Here is a 16,459-nt window from a genome sequence, read left to right as displayed (position 1 = left end):
TGACAGCTTTAAATAATGTCTTGCTTCTGTATAACCAACCAGCTTTGGCATGACCTTGCACACATGCACAGCCTGTTCATTATCAAAATAAAATACAGTTAAAGAAACAAATAAAAAGTTACATTGCTCTGTTGTAGAAAATGTTAAGCGTGACTGCGCCTCAATGTGCTGATAAAGCAGATGTAAAGGATGATGTTTTATGTCGATGAAAGTAGAAACACTATATAATAAATAATATTTTAGCATCCAGATACATCGGGAATATGGAAACATTTGGATTTGTGCCGAATGAGAGAGGTAGTCATCAGCTTCACCATAAATTAATTTGTTTTTGACATTTTTATAGGCTAGATGAATAATTTTTAAATAATGTTTGTAAACATTTTGCTTTAGTCTACAGGCATTTTAGCTTTCATTATTTCAGAAAGTAATAGCGCTAATAAAATGCGACATGAGCCGCGACCTACGTTTTTTTTTTCACTCTCAAAACGCAATCTTATACATGTTTTTTTTTTAAACGATGCAGCAAACATTTTTTACATCTTAAGAATACGTTCATGTATTTAAAGTGTTGATAGATGTTTTTTTTTTTTTTGTAGCTTACATTTGGCCAAAATCTAGAAAAGATGATGCTGTATTGGCTGTGACTAAGCGCAGCGGGTTATTGGCTAACGTTAGATCTCTATTTTTTCCTTCTCTTTTTGAGTAAAGAAAACGCTGTACTTTATTATTATTATTATTAGGCAGATTATAGGGAAAGAATATTGTTTTTAAAAAATAACGTTATTAACCGGTATTTCTTCCATCCGTACTGGTTTCGGAACGATAATAATAAGAGGAACGCAGGAACAGAAACGTTAAAAAAATCAGAGTGAACTGATTTTTTTTTTTTCAAGCCCTGGTAATCACATTAAAGCCATTCTTTTTCACCCATCTTTAAACTTTTGCTCCTTAATAAAGTATCTTATAATAAATCAGAATTTATTACTTATTATTATTTATGATGCTAATTCTTATTATGCTGATTGATTTAAAAAATGTGATTCTTAATATTCAGAGCGAAAAAGAAAGTCTAAAACATAAATTCAGAAATGTCACTGATTTGCTAAAAGGTTACTAACCTCCTCTGGCAGCTCCAAAAGCAATGTACAGGAGGGTGACGTGAAGTGAAGGTAGAATAAAAGTGATGAATGCAGCAACAGCTGTTAATTTACCCCATATCCATTCTGATATCTGTCCATGGCATGACGTCTCCTTTTCAGTCAATACTACAAAACATAATTTATTTTATAAAATCCAAGTACTTCAGTTCCACATAAAATTAAGGGGTTAAAAATAATTAGCATCATTAAAAGTTGCAGACATGCTGGAATGGGACTAATCAGATTCCATCAGAATACATTCATTTTACATAGTATTCATTGGAGAATTGCTATAATTCTTAATACACATAATTCTACTGAACTACCATTTCACAATCATGTGGATTTTGAAGTATGAGATGGAGACATTCTCATATCTAGAACTTTCTTCAGAAGACAAAAAAACCACACAAGACTAAAAGGTAGTAGAAAAATATAATGCAAGTATACATATATTAGAGATGCACCGATACCAAATTTCTCCACTGATACCAACAGCATAATTATATGAATAATTTAAACAATTTTAAAAGAAATGCAAATCAAAACTTTTTCGACTAATTGTTTCAGAGTAACTGGTATCAGTTATAAACACAAACACATTAATATTATTAATAATCATTGAATTAAATCCTGAAAATAAAATGATATCTTACTGGCAGTTATTAATTCATATAATTACTAGCCAAAAACTCCAGTGTCATTGTTTACACAATAACACTGCAACTAGAGTTTTTGAAAATCTTTACCCTGGCAGGAGTTTTCAAAAAATTTCAGTTTCAGTGACTTCAGTGCAGCATTTGCATGTGAATGAATGGCCAAACCACAAAGAAAAGGCTGCGGCTTTAAAAATAACCATATTCATGTGGACAGGGCCTTAATGAATTCAATGCATTTACCTGCCTTCTTTTGATTGGCAGGATAGATTGGCCCTGATAATCAGCTGTTTTAAAACTAAACAATTATTGGCCGATATATTGGTGCATCTCTAATAAAATCAATGATTGATAAGCTGAAAAGGCTGTCTTTACAAACTAATGGAAAGACTTACAGTAAATGAAGTAGATGACACAGACCAAAATTGTGACTCCAGATGTAATGATTATCATGACTCTATCAAAGTCATTATAATGCACCATTGTTTCCATGGCTTTGCTGAAAAGAACTGAAGGAAAATTAATAAACAACTAATGTTGAGAAATTCAGCACTAAACACATGTAAAATCAATCATACTAAATCATGATTTTCAAGTGAAAATAAAGCAGTAATACCAGGTACATTTAATTTACGCTCGCTGCAGATTACTTTAACTTTTTTGTGCATGAATGACACCATATTGAACATAATATCATGTGTTAGAACATTTCAATTTACCAACCTGAAGAATAAACGACTATTTCCAGGAAATATTCAGACTGAAGAGCTAAATCTGCAAACAGAAATTATTTTGGTTAGCTTAAATTCCTTGTATCAGTGTCAATTTACACCAAGTATAAATAGGCCACCTTGTTGGCAGAGGCTATTTACCCTCACCCTGTCACAGTTAAGAGTTAAGTTATGGTCTTAGAGGGCTTTTACACGGGGCTCGTTTGCTGCGGTCTGAGCCTGAGCGTGAATGTTCCCAGCGCTGCCCGCAGCATTGGTCTGCTTTCACACTCAATAGTTGTATCAAACCCAGGTGCGTTTGCAGTCACCTTACGTCATCGCAAACGCACACGGAAAAAGCATGGAGAACACAACGCAACTGAGCATAGTTCTAATGTTTTTGTTATTTTGGTGCTATTATGCACAGCATGATAATTAATTTTAATTATTTAATTTTAATTCATTTAACTTTGAATTTTCGGAGTGTGTGGAATCAACCTCGGCTCTCCCATGTGTTGAGGAAACAATGATATCGACAGTGTTACGCATGCGCGGGATACTTTAAGTGAAGTGAAAGTGAAAGTGACATTCAGCCAAGTATGGTGACCCATACTCAGAATTTGTGCTCTGCATTTAACCCATCCAAAGTGCACACACACAGAGCAGTGAACACACACACACTGTGAGCACACACCCGGAGCAGTGGGCAGCCATTTATGCTGCGGCGCCCGGGGAGCAGTTGGGGGTTCGATGCCTTGCTCAAGGGCACCTAAGTCGTGGTATTGAAGGTGGAGAGAGAACTGTACACTTCCTTAACAAGTGTGCAACCAAGTCCGTGTTGCTTGCACATTCACGCGAACCGCGCCACAGTTCGGGGGCAACCAAACTCAGACCACCTTCTCCAGGTAGTCTCGGGTTTAGTACCCCAGTGCGCACCAGGGTCCGATTACAGCATACACATTAGCGATTTTTCATGCGAACCGTGCCTCGTTCCGCAATAAACTGCCAGTGTGAAAGCCCCCCTATTCTTCTTTGTTTGATCTAGTTTCTGTCTACCCTTTGATTTCATCATTTGATTCACCTGTGTCTCATTAATTATCCTTGTGTGCCTCGCTACTATGGGCGTTTACACCTGGTCACTTCATGTGTTTTTTTCTGATTGGACAGCTATCCGATCGTGACAAGACCATGTGCAAATGCCCTCCGAAACGCACTTCAGGAGATGGTCTGGGACTTATTCCAGACGAAACTGGACATGTGTAAATGCATCTCGTTGTTGAAACAATATATGCAAATTTTAATCCTTCCAAAACGTTAAAATGAACGTGTGAGAGTGTGTTATAGGTTGTATAACATTATGGTCAGATACGCATTCCCGCGGACGTTTAGCTGACCTTCTCTTCAGCCTTCAACATGTCATATGCTCAGACAGAAAGGCTTGCGTGTGCTGCTGACAGAGACACTAGGCTACTTGCACTGTTTAATGTGTTTGAGATGCCCGGTTTTGTTGGACAACATTGAGTGGTAAGTGAAATATATATATATATTAGTGCTGTCAACGTTAACGCGGTAACGCATGCGATTAATTTTTGTCTGGTTTAACGTGTCAAAATATTTAACGCAATTAACGCAGCATCCGTATTTTCTGCCATCCGTTGGCTAGCTTTACATTATATGATCACGCTCTTATTCATTTAAATGCTTTTAAACATTTCAAGCGCAGCAAGACAAAAGAGAATGCGCTGTCTGTGAATGCCCCTATGTGTTACACGTACACACACACACACACACACACATACAATGCATAGACAGGGCACCAGAATCCAGTTCTCTTAAGCGCTTGAACTAACAATAAACATCCCAAAGTGCCAGTTTTGTCGATTATCCTCATAAGAGCAATCTTAAATGATTTATATAAAGTCTAAAATGAACAAAAAGAGTTGTGAGAGAATGAGGCGAGATCCATAGACAGTATATAAACGGTGAGATCCGCGTGTCTGTCTGCTCTTAAAGGGACAGCAGCCAATAAAGCTTCCTGTCAGTAAAGTTAAAGAACAAAGGGAACAGAGAAAATGACTCGCTGCTCTTGACTAACTTTTGTAGCTTTAATAAGGATTAACTATTTAATTGATAGTTTATGCAGTGCAGACTGCATATAACTTTGATAACTTTATTAAATTTCTGTATATTTCCTAACTGTTAAGACAGGAAGGGCAGGAGTAAACATGACATTTGTTATGGGTTTATGTTAGCATTGTTTTAAGTTTACTTGAATTAAAAACTGTTATATTTTTGAAGCCTAATAATAAATGTAAAAAATAAAAAAAAATCAGTAGCTGTATTAATATCAGTAATACTGGCCTTCATTCATAAAAAGATGCCATTTAAACAAGTATTTACAAGTAACAAGTATTTGTTGTTTCTACATTAATTTGATTAACTGTGAAATTATTACATAAAAAATATTAAAAACTTACAAAAACATTTCTTTTTTATTGCGATTAATTGCGATTAATCACAGAAAAAATGTGTGATTAATCTAGTTAAAGTTTTTAATCGATTGACAGCACTAATATATATATATAAATATACCGTATTTTCCTGACTATAAGTCACACTTTTTTTTATAGTTTGGCTGGTCATGCAACTTATAGTCAGGTGCGACTTATTTATCAAAATTAATTTGACATGAACCAATAGAAAACATTACCGTCTACAGCCGCGAAAGGGCGCTCTTTGCTGCTCAGTGCTCCTGTAGTCTACCCCTAATAAACATAGAGTGCCCTCTCGCGGCTGTAGACGGTAATGTTTTCTCTTGGTTCTTGGTTCTAAATAATGCGACTTATAGTCCAGTGCGACTTATATATGTTTTTTTCCTCCTCATGACGTATTTTTGGACTGATGCGACTTATACTCAGGTGCGACTTATAGAAAAATACGATGTATATATATATATGCAAATTAATCCTTTTAGAATTTTTTGTCACTGTTTGCTCTAATCCGTCATCACATTCCTGATGTCTCGCTGTATCAGAGCTCTTATTCACACTTATTTAATTTAAAGAAGACATGATATGTTTGGAGGACAAAAGAATATGAAATATTTTCACAAAACTTGAAACACACTTGCTCCGGTCCGAATATGGACTATGATCCACGCAATGAGTGTTGTGAAACTCATTTTGGCGTTCCGCGCTAAAAACGCTGTCTCATGTGCGCTCCACGTGTTGTAATATTAAATACTGTTACGTTCATGTTTACAGAGTAGAACTGACATTGCAAAAGCTCTTTCATGAGATTTGATTTCTCTCCTATAATACATCCTTATACATAATACAGTGCAGTGATCATAAGAGTTCATTCTCACGAATAACATTGAGAATAGCTCAGAAAATTTGTGACGTAGACACATACTCAGCCAATCTCCACTGCAAATTCACGCACATCACTTTTCGTGACAGGTTTAACTTTTCTTTTTGAATGGGAAGAATGAAGTTGCTCCAAAAATGACACCACAAAACAGTATAAATAGCATAGCAAATAGAATCTTACGACTCTTTATATTTAATGCTATTTTTGATTACTTTAAGTAACATCTATTGTTACTTAACAATTGTTACATCTATCTATTGTTCACTTGTGTAAATAGCCTCTGCCAGTATGTATTTCATCAATGATAAAAAGAAATCCACATTTTAAACATTCATTAATACATATAGCATAAATTCACTTTTTTAAATCATGAAATTAAATTGTTAAATTACTGAATCTTAAAATCTGAAATTAAAAATCCAAACCTGACATGTGTTCTAAATATGGTGCAACATAAATCAACATCAGAGGCCTCTGGATATATAGAGCACAGCAAGAGACGGTCTCGTACAGAAATCCTGCAAAAATAAATTAAAGAATGAATAAATTATGTTTGAAACATCAAGAAATGTTCTCTTAAGTAAGGGATAATGTACATGCAACCAGTTATCACAGAATAACATTCAACAGAGATGCTTGTATCACCCTGAGTGGTGTTATTATGCGATAACAACTGGCTGGATGTACATTATCCCTCTTATTACTTGGCTAGTTGCTGTATAAATTTAGACAAGAAATATTGATTAGAGTTGAAATATTTGAATGCAAAGCTTTTGTAAAGAAAGCAGTTGCTAGCAAGTGGCAAGTTCAAACTAGACTGACATTTAAGGGATATGGTGCAGCAATACCACTTATTACACAACATTTCACCACATTAATAATTAAGGCGATAAAAAAGGATACTGATTTAATTCAAAAATTTTCTAAATCCTACCAATTTGTTAGTTATAATCAATCTAAACAATCGTCGCAAAATGGCAGCAGCTGCGGTTTTTATTAAATGAGATTCTTATGTTAATAGAATTAATTCAACGTAACCTAGTATTTAATAACGTTTTCAACAGGTTAGCACAAAAACATTATGTATACTTTGTAGACGGGTACGTCTTTATTTAAGGGCAAATCCAAAGAATAAACAGTCCAGGCTGGGGTCAATACCAAACATAAACAAACAAGGACACAATGCTAGGGCACGACAAGTGACGGACATGAATTAAACAAGGACTCCGTGACACGTACTTAGACAGACCGGGTATAAATACACAGGGAGAGACAAACGCTAATGGGGAATTGACTGAGTGCAATGATTGATAATCCGTGACAGCTGGGTGCGATGATCTAGGCAGAGAACGTGAGGAATGTGGTTCATGAAGTGACAGACACCGTGGGGAAGGAGGACATCTAGTGGATACCCAGGGAACACAAACCAGACACTGTGAAAATACCCCCCCTCTACGGAGCGGCTCCCAGACGCTCCACGACAAGACTACAAAACCAGAGACCAGGAGGGAGGCGAACAGGTGGAGGCTCAGGGGGAGGGACGGAGGGACAGAAAAAAAAATGGGGAAACCAGAGACCAGAGGAACATGAAAATGGGGAACAGACACCAGAAGTGCAAACCTAAAACAGGGAGACAAGGAGGGAGGTGGACCGGAGGAGGTTCAGGGGGAGGGACGGAGGGCCAGGCTAACAAGGGGGAAGGACCGGAAGTGAACACAAAAAACAAAAACAACAGGGTGGATCGTGGCGTTCAGGAACCCAGGATGACGCCGACCGGGCAGGACCACAGGGCGAAGCAGAAGACCACCACATCCGTGTGACCGAAACCGATGCCCCCCAGGGCGGAGCAGAAGACTACCACATCCGTGTGGTCGGGACGGACGCCCCCCAGGGCGGAGCAGAAGACCACCACAACCATGTGGTCAGGGCGGAAGCCCCCCAGGGCAGAGCAAAAGACCACCACATCCGTGTGGTCAGGACGGACGTCCCCCAGGGCGGAGCAGAAGACCACCACATCCGTGTGGTCAGGACGGACGCCCCCCAGGGTGGAGCAGAAGACCACCACATCCGTGCGGCCGGACCAACAGGGGGACAAGTTTGGTTGGGCAAGTCTGAAACAAAAACCTGTACAAGTTAAGAGTAGCATCCGTGGCCACAACAGGATCAGTCGGATGCACATAGAGTTCGACTGAGACCTGACAAGGCTCAGGAAGTCCCGCAGAGGCATGGAGAGATTCCGGTGGTCAACGGTGACTAGCCCTGACTCTGGAGGGTCAACGGTGACTAGCCCTGACTCTGGAAGGTCAACGGTGACTCGCCCTGACTCTGGAGGGTCGTCGGTGACTCGCCCTGACTCTGGAGGGTCGTCGGTGACTCGCCCTGACTCTGGAGGGTCATCGGTGACTAGCCCTGACTCTGGGAGGTCATCGGTGACTAGCCCTGACTCTGGAACGTCAATAGTGACTAACCCTGACTCTGGAGGGTCTATGAGCACCTGACTCGACTCTGGAGGGTCCACGAGCACCTGACTCGACTCTGGAAAGTCAACGGGCACCTGCCTCGACTCTGGAAGGTCAACCGAAATCTGACTCAACTCTGGAGGGTCAATTGGAACCTGACTCGACTCTGGAGGGCTTACAGGAACCTGACTCAACTCTGGAAGGTCAGCTGTGGATGTCCTCCTGTGCAGCGGCGCTGGGCAAGCAGCCATCTTGGGCCATGACTCTGGACAGGCGGCCATCTTGGGCCATGATTCTGGATGGGCGGCCATCTTGGGCCGTGGCTCTGGACCAGTGGCCATCTTGAGCATTGGCGCTGGGTTAGCGGCCATCTTGTGCTGTGGTGCTGGGCTGGCGACCACCTGTTGCTGTGGCACTGGGCTGGCAGCCATCTTGGGCTGTGGCGCTGGCTCAGCAACCGTGACGTGAACACTCCTGGGAATCTCTAGGATCTTGTTCAACATGGAGAAGTAATCCAAAAATGTCTCGGCGGCCATCTTGGGCAGTGGCGCTGGGCTGGCGGCCGTCTTGCCTTGTGACGTGGGGCTGTCGACCACCCTGGGCTGTGACACTGGGTTGGCGTCCATCCTGCCTCGTGGCGCTGGCCTAACGGCCATCATGGGCAATCGCGCCACCATGGCGGACGTGCGCTTCTTATCCCCTCTCCGTCCGCCATGGTGAGACGGTGGCTCTGATCCATCCCACACGAGCCCCAGGTTGATGGGGGGCCATGGTTGGGAGCGATGCTGAGCCTCCTCTCGACCACTCCCTCCTCGGCGACCTCCCCTGGTCCCCCGGAAAACCACCAGGCGAGTTCCGTCAAAACCATTCCTCTCCCGCTCTGTGGCTGGGGAGGAGACATAAGCAGACATACCGCTGGCGGAGTCCTTCTGTCACGACCGGAATCCAGGAAACCACAGAGAGAGATCCAAATGCGGGTACGTCTTTATTTAAGGGCAAATCCAAAGAATAAACAGTCCAGGCTGGGGTCAATACCAAACATAAACAAACAAGGACACAAGGCTAGGGCACGACAAGTGATGGACATGAATTAAACAAGGACTCCATGACACGTATTTAGACAGACCGGGTATAAATACACATGGAGAGACAAGCGCTAATGGGGAATTGACTGAGTGCAATGATTGATAATCCGTGACAGCTGGGTGCAATGATCTAGGCAGAGAACGTGAGGAATGTGGTTCATGAAGTGACAGACACTGTGGGGAAGGAGGACATCTAGTGGATACCCAGGGAACACAAACCAGACACTGTGACAAAATATGCGTAGGCACAGATTTTTGCCTGAAATGTGCGTACGGACATTTTCACGAATAAATCATGATTAATCAAAAACTTTCGTACTAGAATCTTTTCGTACATTTAAAATAAATTTAAGAACAACTTATACCACACGTATGCAATAATCATGTACAACCGGGGCCTTATAAGCATGTGTTAAGAACCCTACATATAATTAGATGTTATTGATAAATTATAATTAGAGTTCCTATTTTATATATATATATATATATATATATATATATATATATATATATATATATATATATATATATATATATATATATATATAAATATAAATTAGAGGTCCAAACAACAATCACCTGATCTATCCTAATATAAACAGTCATTAATGTGTCTCATCTTGTGTTTAGAGGCATGGCACACTTGGTACTGCTTGAAGACATCGCGACGCGTGCTTTAAGGAGAGAGCGCGTCTTTAGAGAGCGCACAGATATGTTCGCTGAGAGTGACGAATGGCTGTTCAGTCGCTTTAGGTTGCCCAGAGAAGTCCTCATTGATTTATGCAACTCACTGGAACCACACCTAAGCCACATCACCAACCGCTCTCACCCTATACCACCTTATTTCCAAGTTCTGTGTACTATCGGATTACTTGCTACGGGAACATTTCAAAGAGAAATTGGGGACCGAGCCGGAATTTCCCAACCCTCTATAAGCCGTGCAATTCACAAGGTGGTAAAAGCTATTGTAGGTCTTATGCCAATTTATGTAAAATTTCCTTATGACGTGGCACACCAGATGGTAGTTAAGAGGGGGTTCTATGAGATCAGTGGCATACCTAATACCATCGGTGCAATAGACTGTACCCATGTACGTATCAAAGCACCATCCGCAAATGCAATAAACTATGTGAACAGAAAAAATTACCACTCCATCAACGTTCAAATAATCTGTGATGCCAGCTGTAACATACTAAATGTTGTTGCACGCTGGCCCGGAGGAACTCACGATTCCTTTATTTTACAAAACAGTTATTTAAGACAGCGCTTGCAAGCTGGGGGTGGTGAAGCTGCCAGCTGCCACGTCCTTAACGGCAAGGATGAGGGCATCTTGACTAGCGAGCACCTCGTCGGTCAGGACTTGTGTGCTGTTGCGCCTCTGTGAAGGGGTATAACGAACACCAGTGGATTGGGAAGTAGACGGCTGGACTGCAGCTTCACTTGCATCTGCTGTCTGTGGATGTTCTTTAAAAGCCGGAGGTTTTGAGTTGTGTACTTGAATACATTCCTTAAAATAAAGATTTTGATTTAAACAAATTACTGTGTTGTAATTGCTCCTGTGTTAGGTCACTTTCACCCTCACTCCTTTCTATAATGCCACTCAAGCTTGACTGTCCTATAATTGCAGCCATTCTTTCATCGAAGGCAGACAGATCAGGTGGCCCCTACCCTCCACCAGTGTCTTTTTTCCTCTGTTGAACTGAAATTCTTCTTTTGGCCTCGAACTTCATGTCAAACCACTTTTTTTTTACTTCGGCAACTGTCTGAATTTCAGGTGAAACCACATTAACAGCCTGTGTTACCATAACCCATGCTTCTTTTTTACCTGTGCCCGTTATGCCAGTGGATACACTTTTAAATAACAAATTTTTCCTGGCTTCCACCTCCGACAGCAAAACCTCACGTTCATTATCGTTAAGGTTCTTTTTCTTTGTCTTTTGTTTCGGTGCCATAATTGTCTTTCTCTGTACAAGTGCCGCGTTGTGGAAAGCCCTTATATGGAGCTGGTTTGGGTGTGAATTATGCTAATTACTAACCTCGTGCACGCGGGCGCTCATTTAGTAGACTCCAAATTCACTAACAGAAGAACGAGTTTGAGAACAAGCTCATGTGCGTACGCACGTGTTGTGAATTAGGCGGAAAGTTCTCGTGAGAAGTTCAAATGTGCGTATAAATAAGAAAATTGTACGCAATTATTAGTGAATGAGACCCATTGTTCCTAACATTTCTCTTAATTAGGGAAGTGTTAGAATTAAACATTATTAAAATAATGTTCATTAAATCACCATATTTTGTCATCAGTATTTGATGAATGTTCATATAATGTTGGCAGAAAACCTTCTTTGATATTGATTGTGAGTTAATAAGAGATGAATGACAACTAGATAGTAAAGTTTATAAACAAAATATAAGTGTACCGCAGCGTTCGTTCCAGGAGCAGTGTGTCTGCAGAAGTGTAGAGATCGTTTCCACTGCACGCGCTGAATTAAAGTGACATTTTTTGTGGTAAATATGAACATGGATTGACAAAAAAATGAAAGCACTGTTAGGGCTGCTTCTGCACTGCTTATGTTTTCACAAATGGACTGCATGTGTATTGTAAACAGAGTATGTGTGAACCTGGTGTAAAAGGACACCTCACAAAATCATGCTTGTGCTGTGTGTAGGCTATATTGTGCAACAACTGCATAATTGTCTAAAGCAAAATGCACTGAATGATCAAAAATATATATATATCCACCCCTTCTAATTAAAAATATCCCCTCTCACAAGAATATCCTAAAATGGGAATTCATTTAAAAAAATGAAATTCAGGACCAGAATAAATGTCTAAACATCTTGATTAGATCATCACTATAAATAATTTGGGAACACTTTAGAATAATGGTCCATTAGTTAATGTTAGTTAGTTAGTTAACATGATCTAACCAAGAACAATCCTTCTACAGCATTTATTAATCTTAGTTGATGTTAATTTCTACATTTCCTAATGCATTATTCAAATCAAAAGTTGTGCTTGTTAAAATTAGTTAATGTACTGTGAATTAGCATGAACTAACAATGAATAACTGTATTTTAATTACCTAACATTAATAAAGATGAATAAATACAGTAATAAATGTATTGTTCATTGTTTGTTCATGTTAATTAATGAATTAACTACCATTAACAAATGTTAACAAACATTATTCTAAAGTGTTACCAATAATTCTACATGATAAAAAGCTTTTAAAAAGATTGATATTAGGGATGTCCCGATCAGGTTTTTTTGCCCTCGAGTCCGAGTCCGAGTCATTTGATTTTGAGTATCTGCCGATACCGAGTCCCGATCCGATACTTCTATAATACATTAAAAAAGGAATAAAGAAGAGCGTAAAAACAGATCCAGGATGTTCAATAAATTACATTTTTAAATAAAAAACAGCCATTATAAAAATATTTTAAAATTTTACTGTTTCGCTGTACTTTTGATCAAATAAATGCAGGCTTGGTGAACAGAAGAGACTTCTTTAAAAAAAACATTAACAAGCTTACTGTTGAAAAACTTCTGACTGGTAGTATAGGCAATTAAAATTTTTCTCTTATTTTCTAGCTTTTAATTGGCTAAGAAATCTATAAATGCTGGACAATAACAAATAATAATGGTTTGTTTATATACTACAAACACTGTTTATCACATAATAAGGCAGAATAGTTTCTATACTGTAATAAATGCTATGTCAATTAGCACTGCATTGTTCATATACTTTATTTATCACCTGCTGGAGATGACTTGAAAAACAATTTATTGTCTTGTTCATATATTAATGTCTTCGTGTTTGCATAAGTTTCTGTTATCCTGTGAAAACCACAGCGATAGCTGGACGCTTTTGTCCATATTAGGAGTTTCCAGATATGACTATCAGCGTGAGAGCGCGCTCCGGCTTCTAGTATGAATGAAACGCACACTGCATGAGAGTTTAGCGCTCTGTGATGTTCATCTCGCTGTATTCTGGGACCGAATGAAATATCAGGTCATGCACAGACTATCCTGTTTCTTTGAGTTTGAATTTATATTTATTCACACCATCTCTTGAAAACAAAGTGATGTCATGCTGCACGCGTTGCTGTTTCTGTGTGGAGTCAAAAGGGTCTAACTCTATGCCACCGCATAACTAAAGATGTGTTAAAAAATAAGGAGAATATATATCCGAGTCCTGATCGGGAGGTAACATCCGATTCCGATCGAGTCTGAAACCACGCGATCGGGCCCGATTTCCGATCACGAGATCGGATCTGGACATCCCTAATTGATATCTGTGATCGTATCGACAGATACTGCTTGCTGTGATTGGCAATCGGTGATCTGCCTCAAAAATTCTGATTGGAGCACCCCTAAATGTTGCCTACCCTGGATAGTCGTTTTGTTGTGATCAACAGATCTGAAACACTCACCTTCTGTAACACCCCAGAGGACAAAAGCCACAAACATCATAATATTTGGAAGGAATGCATGAAGAACCCCAAGAGTCCTGACATGTTTGGTTGCAATTGGGTCTGAAGAACAAATAGAGAATGTAAGTGTATGTATATCATCTTTAGACACTTTACATACTCTTTTTATAATGAATTTTTCAGGTTTTGTCTTGATTCCCAGTGTTTTCCACATTCCTTTAATGAGTGGGGTGAAAATAAAAAAAATAATTAACATTTTAAACTTTTTAATTATAAACCTTTGCTTCCAGCCAACAGTTAATTTGTGTGTTAACACTTCCTGTCCCATGTCGTGTGAAATGCTGAAATATTCAAGAATATTAGATCTGAACAGGGGCGGGGAGCTAACTAGGAAGATGTAATGGGATTACATTAATTTAATTACAAATTAAAAAGTGTAATTAAATTAAATGTCAATATTTCAAAGGGGGTTACATCTGATTTTTTTCAGACACACACATATCCACATACACATTTAATTGATTTCTTTCATAAACTGCACTGACTGTTCTAAATCGTTTCAGGAGTTTAGGACACAAAATAGGACACATGCTTAATCGATATCTGTCTTATTTCCTTATTATTATTATTTATTTTAATATACATGAGAGAGTCGTAAAACAAAAATAACAATAGAAACATTCAGTAACAAAGGTAAAGTACAGTAAAATAATACATTAAGAGCAAAAGTATTTAAATGTAATAAACTGATGGAAAATATACAGTAGGTGGACAGCCTAATTGGGCATTACGTTACTGTAATTCAAGCATGTAAGTCGCGTGTTAAAATCATTAAAAGCTAAATGTTTTCATTTTCATTTCGGTTCATTCTTGGTTTAAAAAAAAATCTTCAGGTTCCATATGCAGAGCGAAATGAGAACAGTCCAGCATTTAGCAATAATTAGTATTAACTCTGTTATTATTCTTGATTTTTCAAACTACCAACACTTTGCATTTTTGAATTATGCCTTATGTGTGACCAAAAAATTAAGTATTATTTATTTCAGCTGTTTGATAGCGCTGGTGCCTCGCACACATATTCACTGGAAACAGCAGTCGTTCACCAGGCATTCAGCGTGAGCACTTTGACATATTGTTAATTATGATTTTTTTCCATCTATACTGAAACACGCGTGAACTACACAGCCTATTTACCTCATGAATAATAGTTAAGCTTCAAATGGGCAACATCACGAATATGGAAACGTTTGGATTTCTCCCGAATGAGAAAGCCCAACCTTACCTTATGCTTAGCTTTATCAGAATCAGAATCAGAATGAGCTTTATTGCCAGGTATGTTTACACATACAAGGAATTTGTTTTTGTGACAGAAGCTCCGCAGTACAACAGAATGACAGTGACAGAACATAAAACACATAATAAAAGAATATAAAAATACAAAAAATACAAATAAGTAGATAAGGAATGACAATATACAAATTGACAATTGTAGGCAGGTATATTACAAAAATGCAGTTATGTATGTACATGTATATTATGTGCAAAATTTAAGTGTATACTAAGTATGTGTGTTAGATAAATTAAGTGTATGTGTATATAAATATAAAGTGTAGTGTGTTCAGTGTGTATCAGCTGTTCATAAGATGGATTGCCTGAGGGAAGAAACTGTTCCTGTGTCTGGTCGTTCTGGTGCTCAGTGCTCTGTAGCGTCGACCAGATGGCAACAGTTCAAAGAGGGAGTGTGCTGGATGTGAGGAGTCCAGAGTGATTTTAACAGCCCTTTTGCTCACTCTGGATAAGTACAGTTCTTGAATAGATGGGAGAGTTGAACCGATGATTCGCTCAGCAGTCCGGACTACCCTCTGTAGTCTTCTGAGATCAGATTTAGAAACTGAGCTGAACCAGACAGTTACTGAAGTGCAGAGGATGGATTCGATGATGGTGGAGTAGAACTGTTTCAGCAGATCCTGTGGCAGGTTAAACTTCCTCAGCTGGCGAAGGAAGTACAGCCTCTGCTGGGCCTTTTTCACAATGGAGTCAATGTGAATGTCCCACTTCAGGACCTGAGAGATAGTGGTGCCCTGAAACCTGAATGACTCCACTGCAGTCACAGTGCTGTTCATGATGGTGAGTGGGGGGAGTGCAGGGGGGTTTCTCCTGAAGTCCACAATCATCTCCACTGTTTTGAGCGTATTAAGCTCCAGGTTGTTGAGAGTGCACCAGACAGCCAGCTCTTTAACCTCCTGTCTGTAAGCAGACTCGTCACCGTCCTGAATGAGGCCGATGAGTGTGGTGTCGTCTGCAAACTTCAGGAGCTTGACAGAGGGGTCCTTAGATGTGCAATCATTAGTGTACAGGGAGAAGAGCAGTGGGGAGAGAACGCAGCCCTGGGGAGCTCCGGTGCTGATTGTACGGGTGCTGGATCTGTATTTTCCCAGCCTCACTAGCTGCTGCCTGTCTGTCAGGAAGCTGTTGATCTACTGACAGACGGAGGTGGGCAAGGAGAGCTGAGTTAGTTTGGGCAGGAGGAGGTTTGGCATGATCGTGTTAAAAGCCGAGCTGAAGTCCACAAACAGGATCCTCACATAGGTCCTCGGTCTG

At 39.6% G+C, this 16,459-nt stretch overlaps 1 long non-coding RNA gene across 1 annotated transcript; it reads right to left on the bottom strand.

The window, feature by feature from the left end:
- Window positions 1-2,521: 2,521 nt before the first annotated feature.
- Window positions 2,522-13,963, bottom strand: LOC132140075 (uncharacterized). The gene is made up of 3 exons (XR_009433708.1): window positions 13,859-13,963; window positions 6,306-6,398; window positions 2,522-2,572 (listed from the first exon to the last, which is right to left on the bottom strand). It is a non-coding gene; the product is annotated as an uncharacterized LOC132140075 (long non-coding RNA).
- Window positions 13,964-16,459: the final 2,496 nt, after the last annotated feature.

The sequence above is a fragment of the Carassius carassius genome, chromosome 1, assembly GCF_963082965.1.
Source record: "Carassius carassius chromosome 1, fCarCar2.1, whole genome shotgun sequence".
NCBI lineage: Eukaryota > Metazoa > Chordata > Actinopteri > Cypriniformes > Cyprinidae > Carassius > Carassius carassius.
This window is presented reverse-complemented; position numbering and strand designations above follow the sequence as displayed.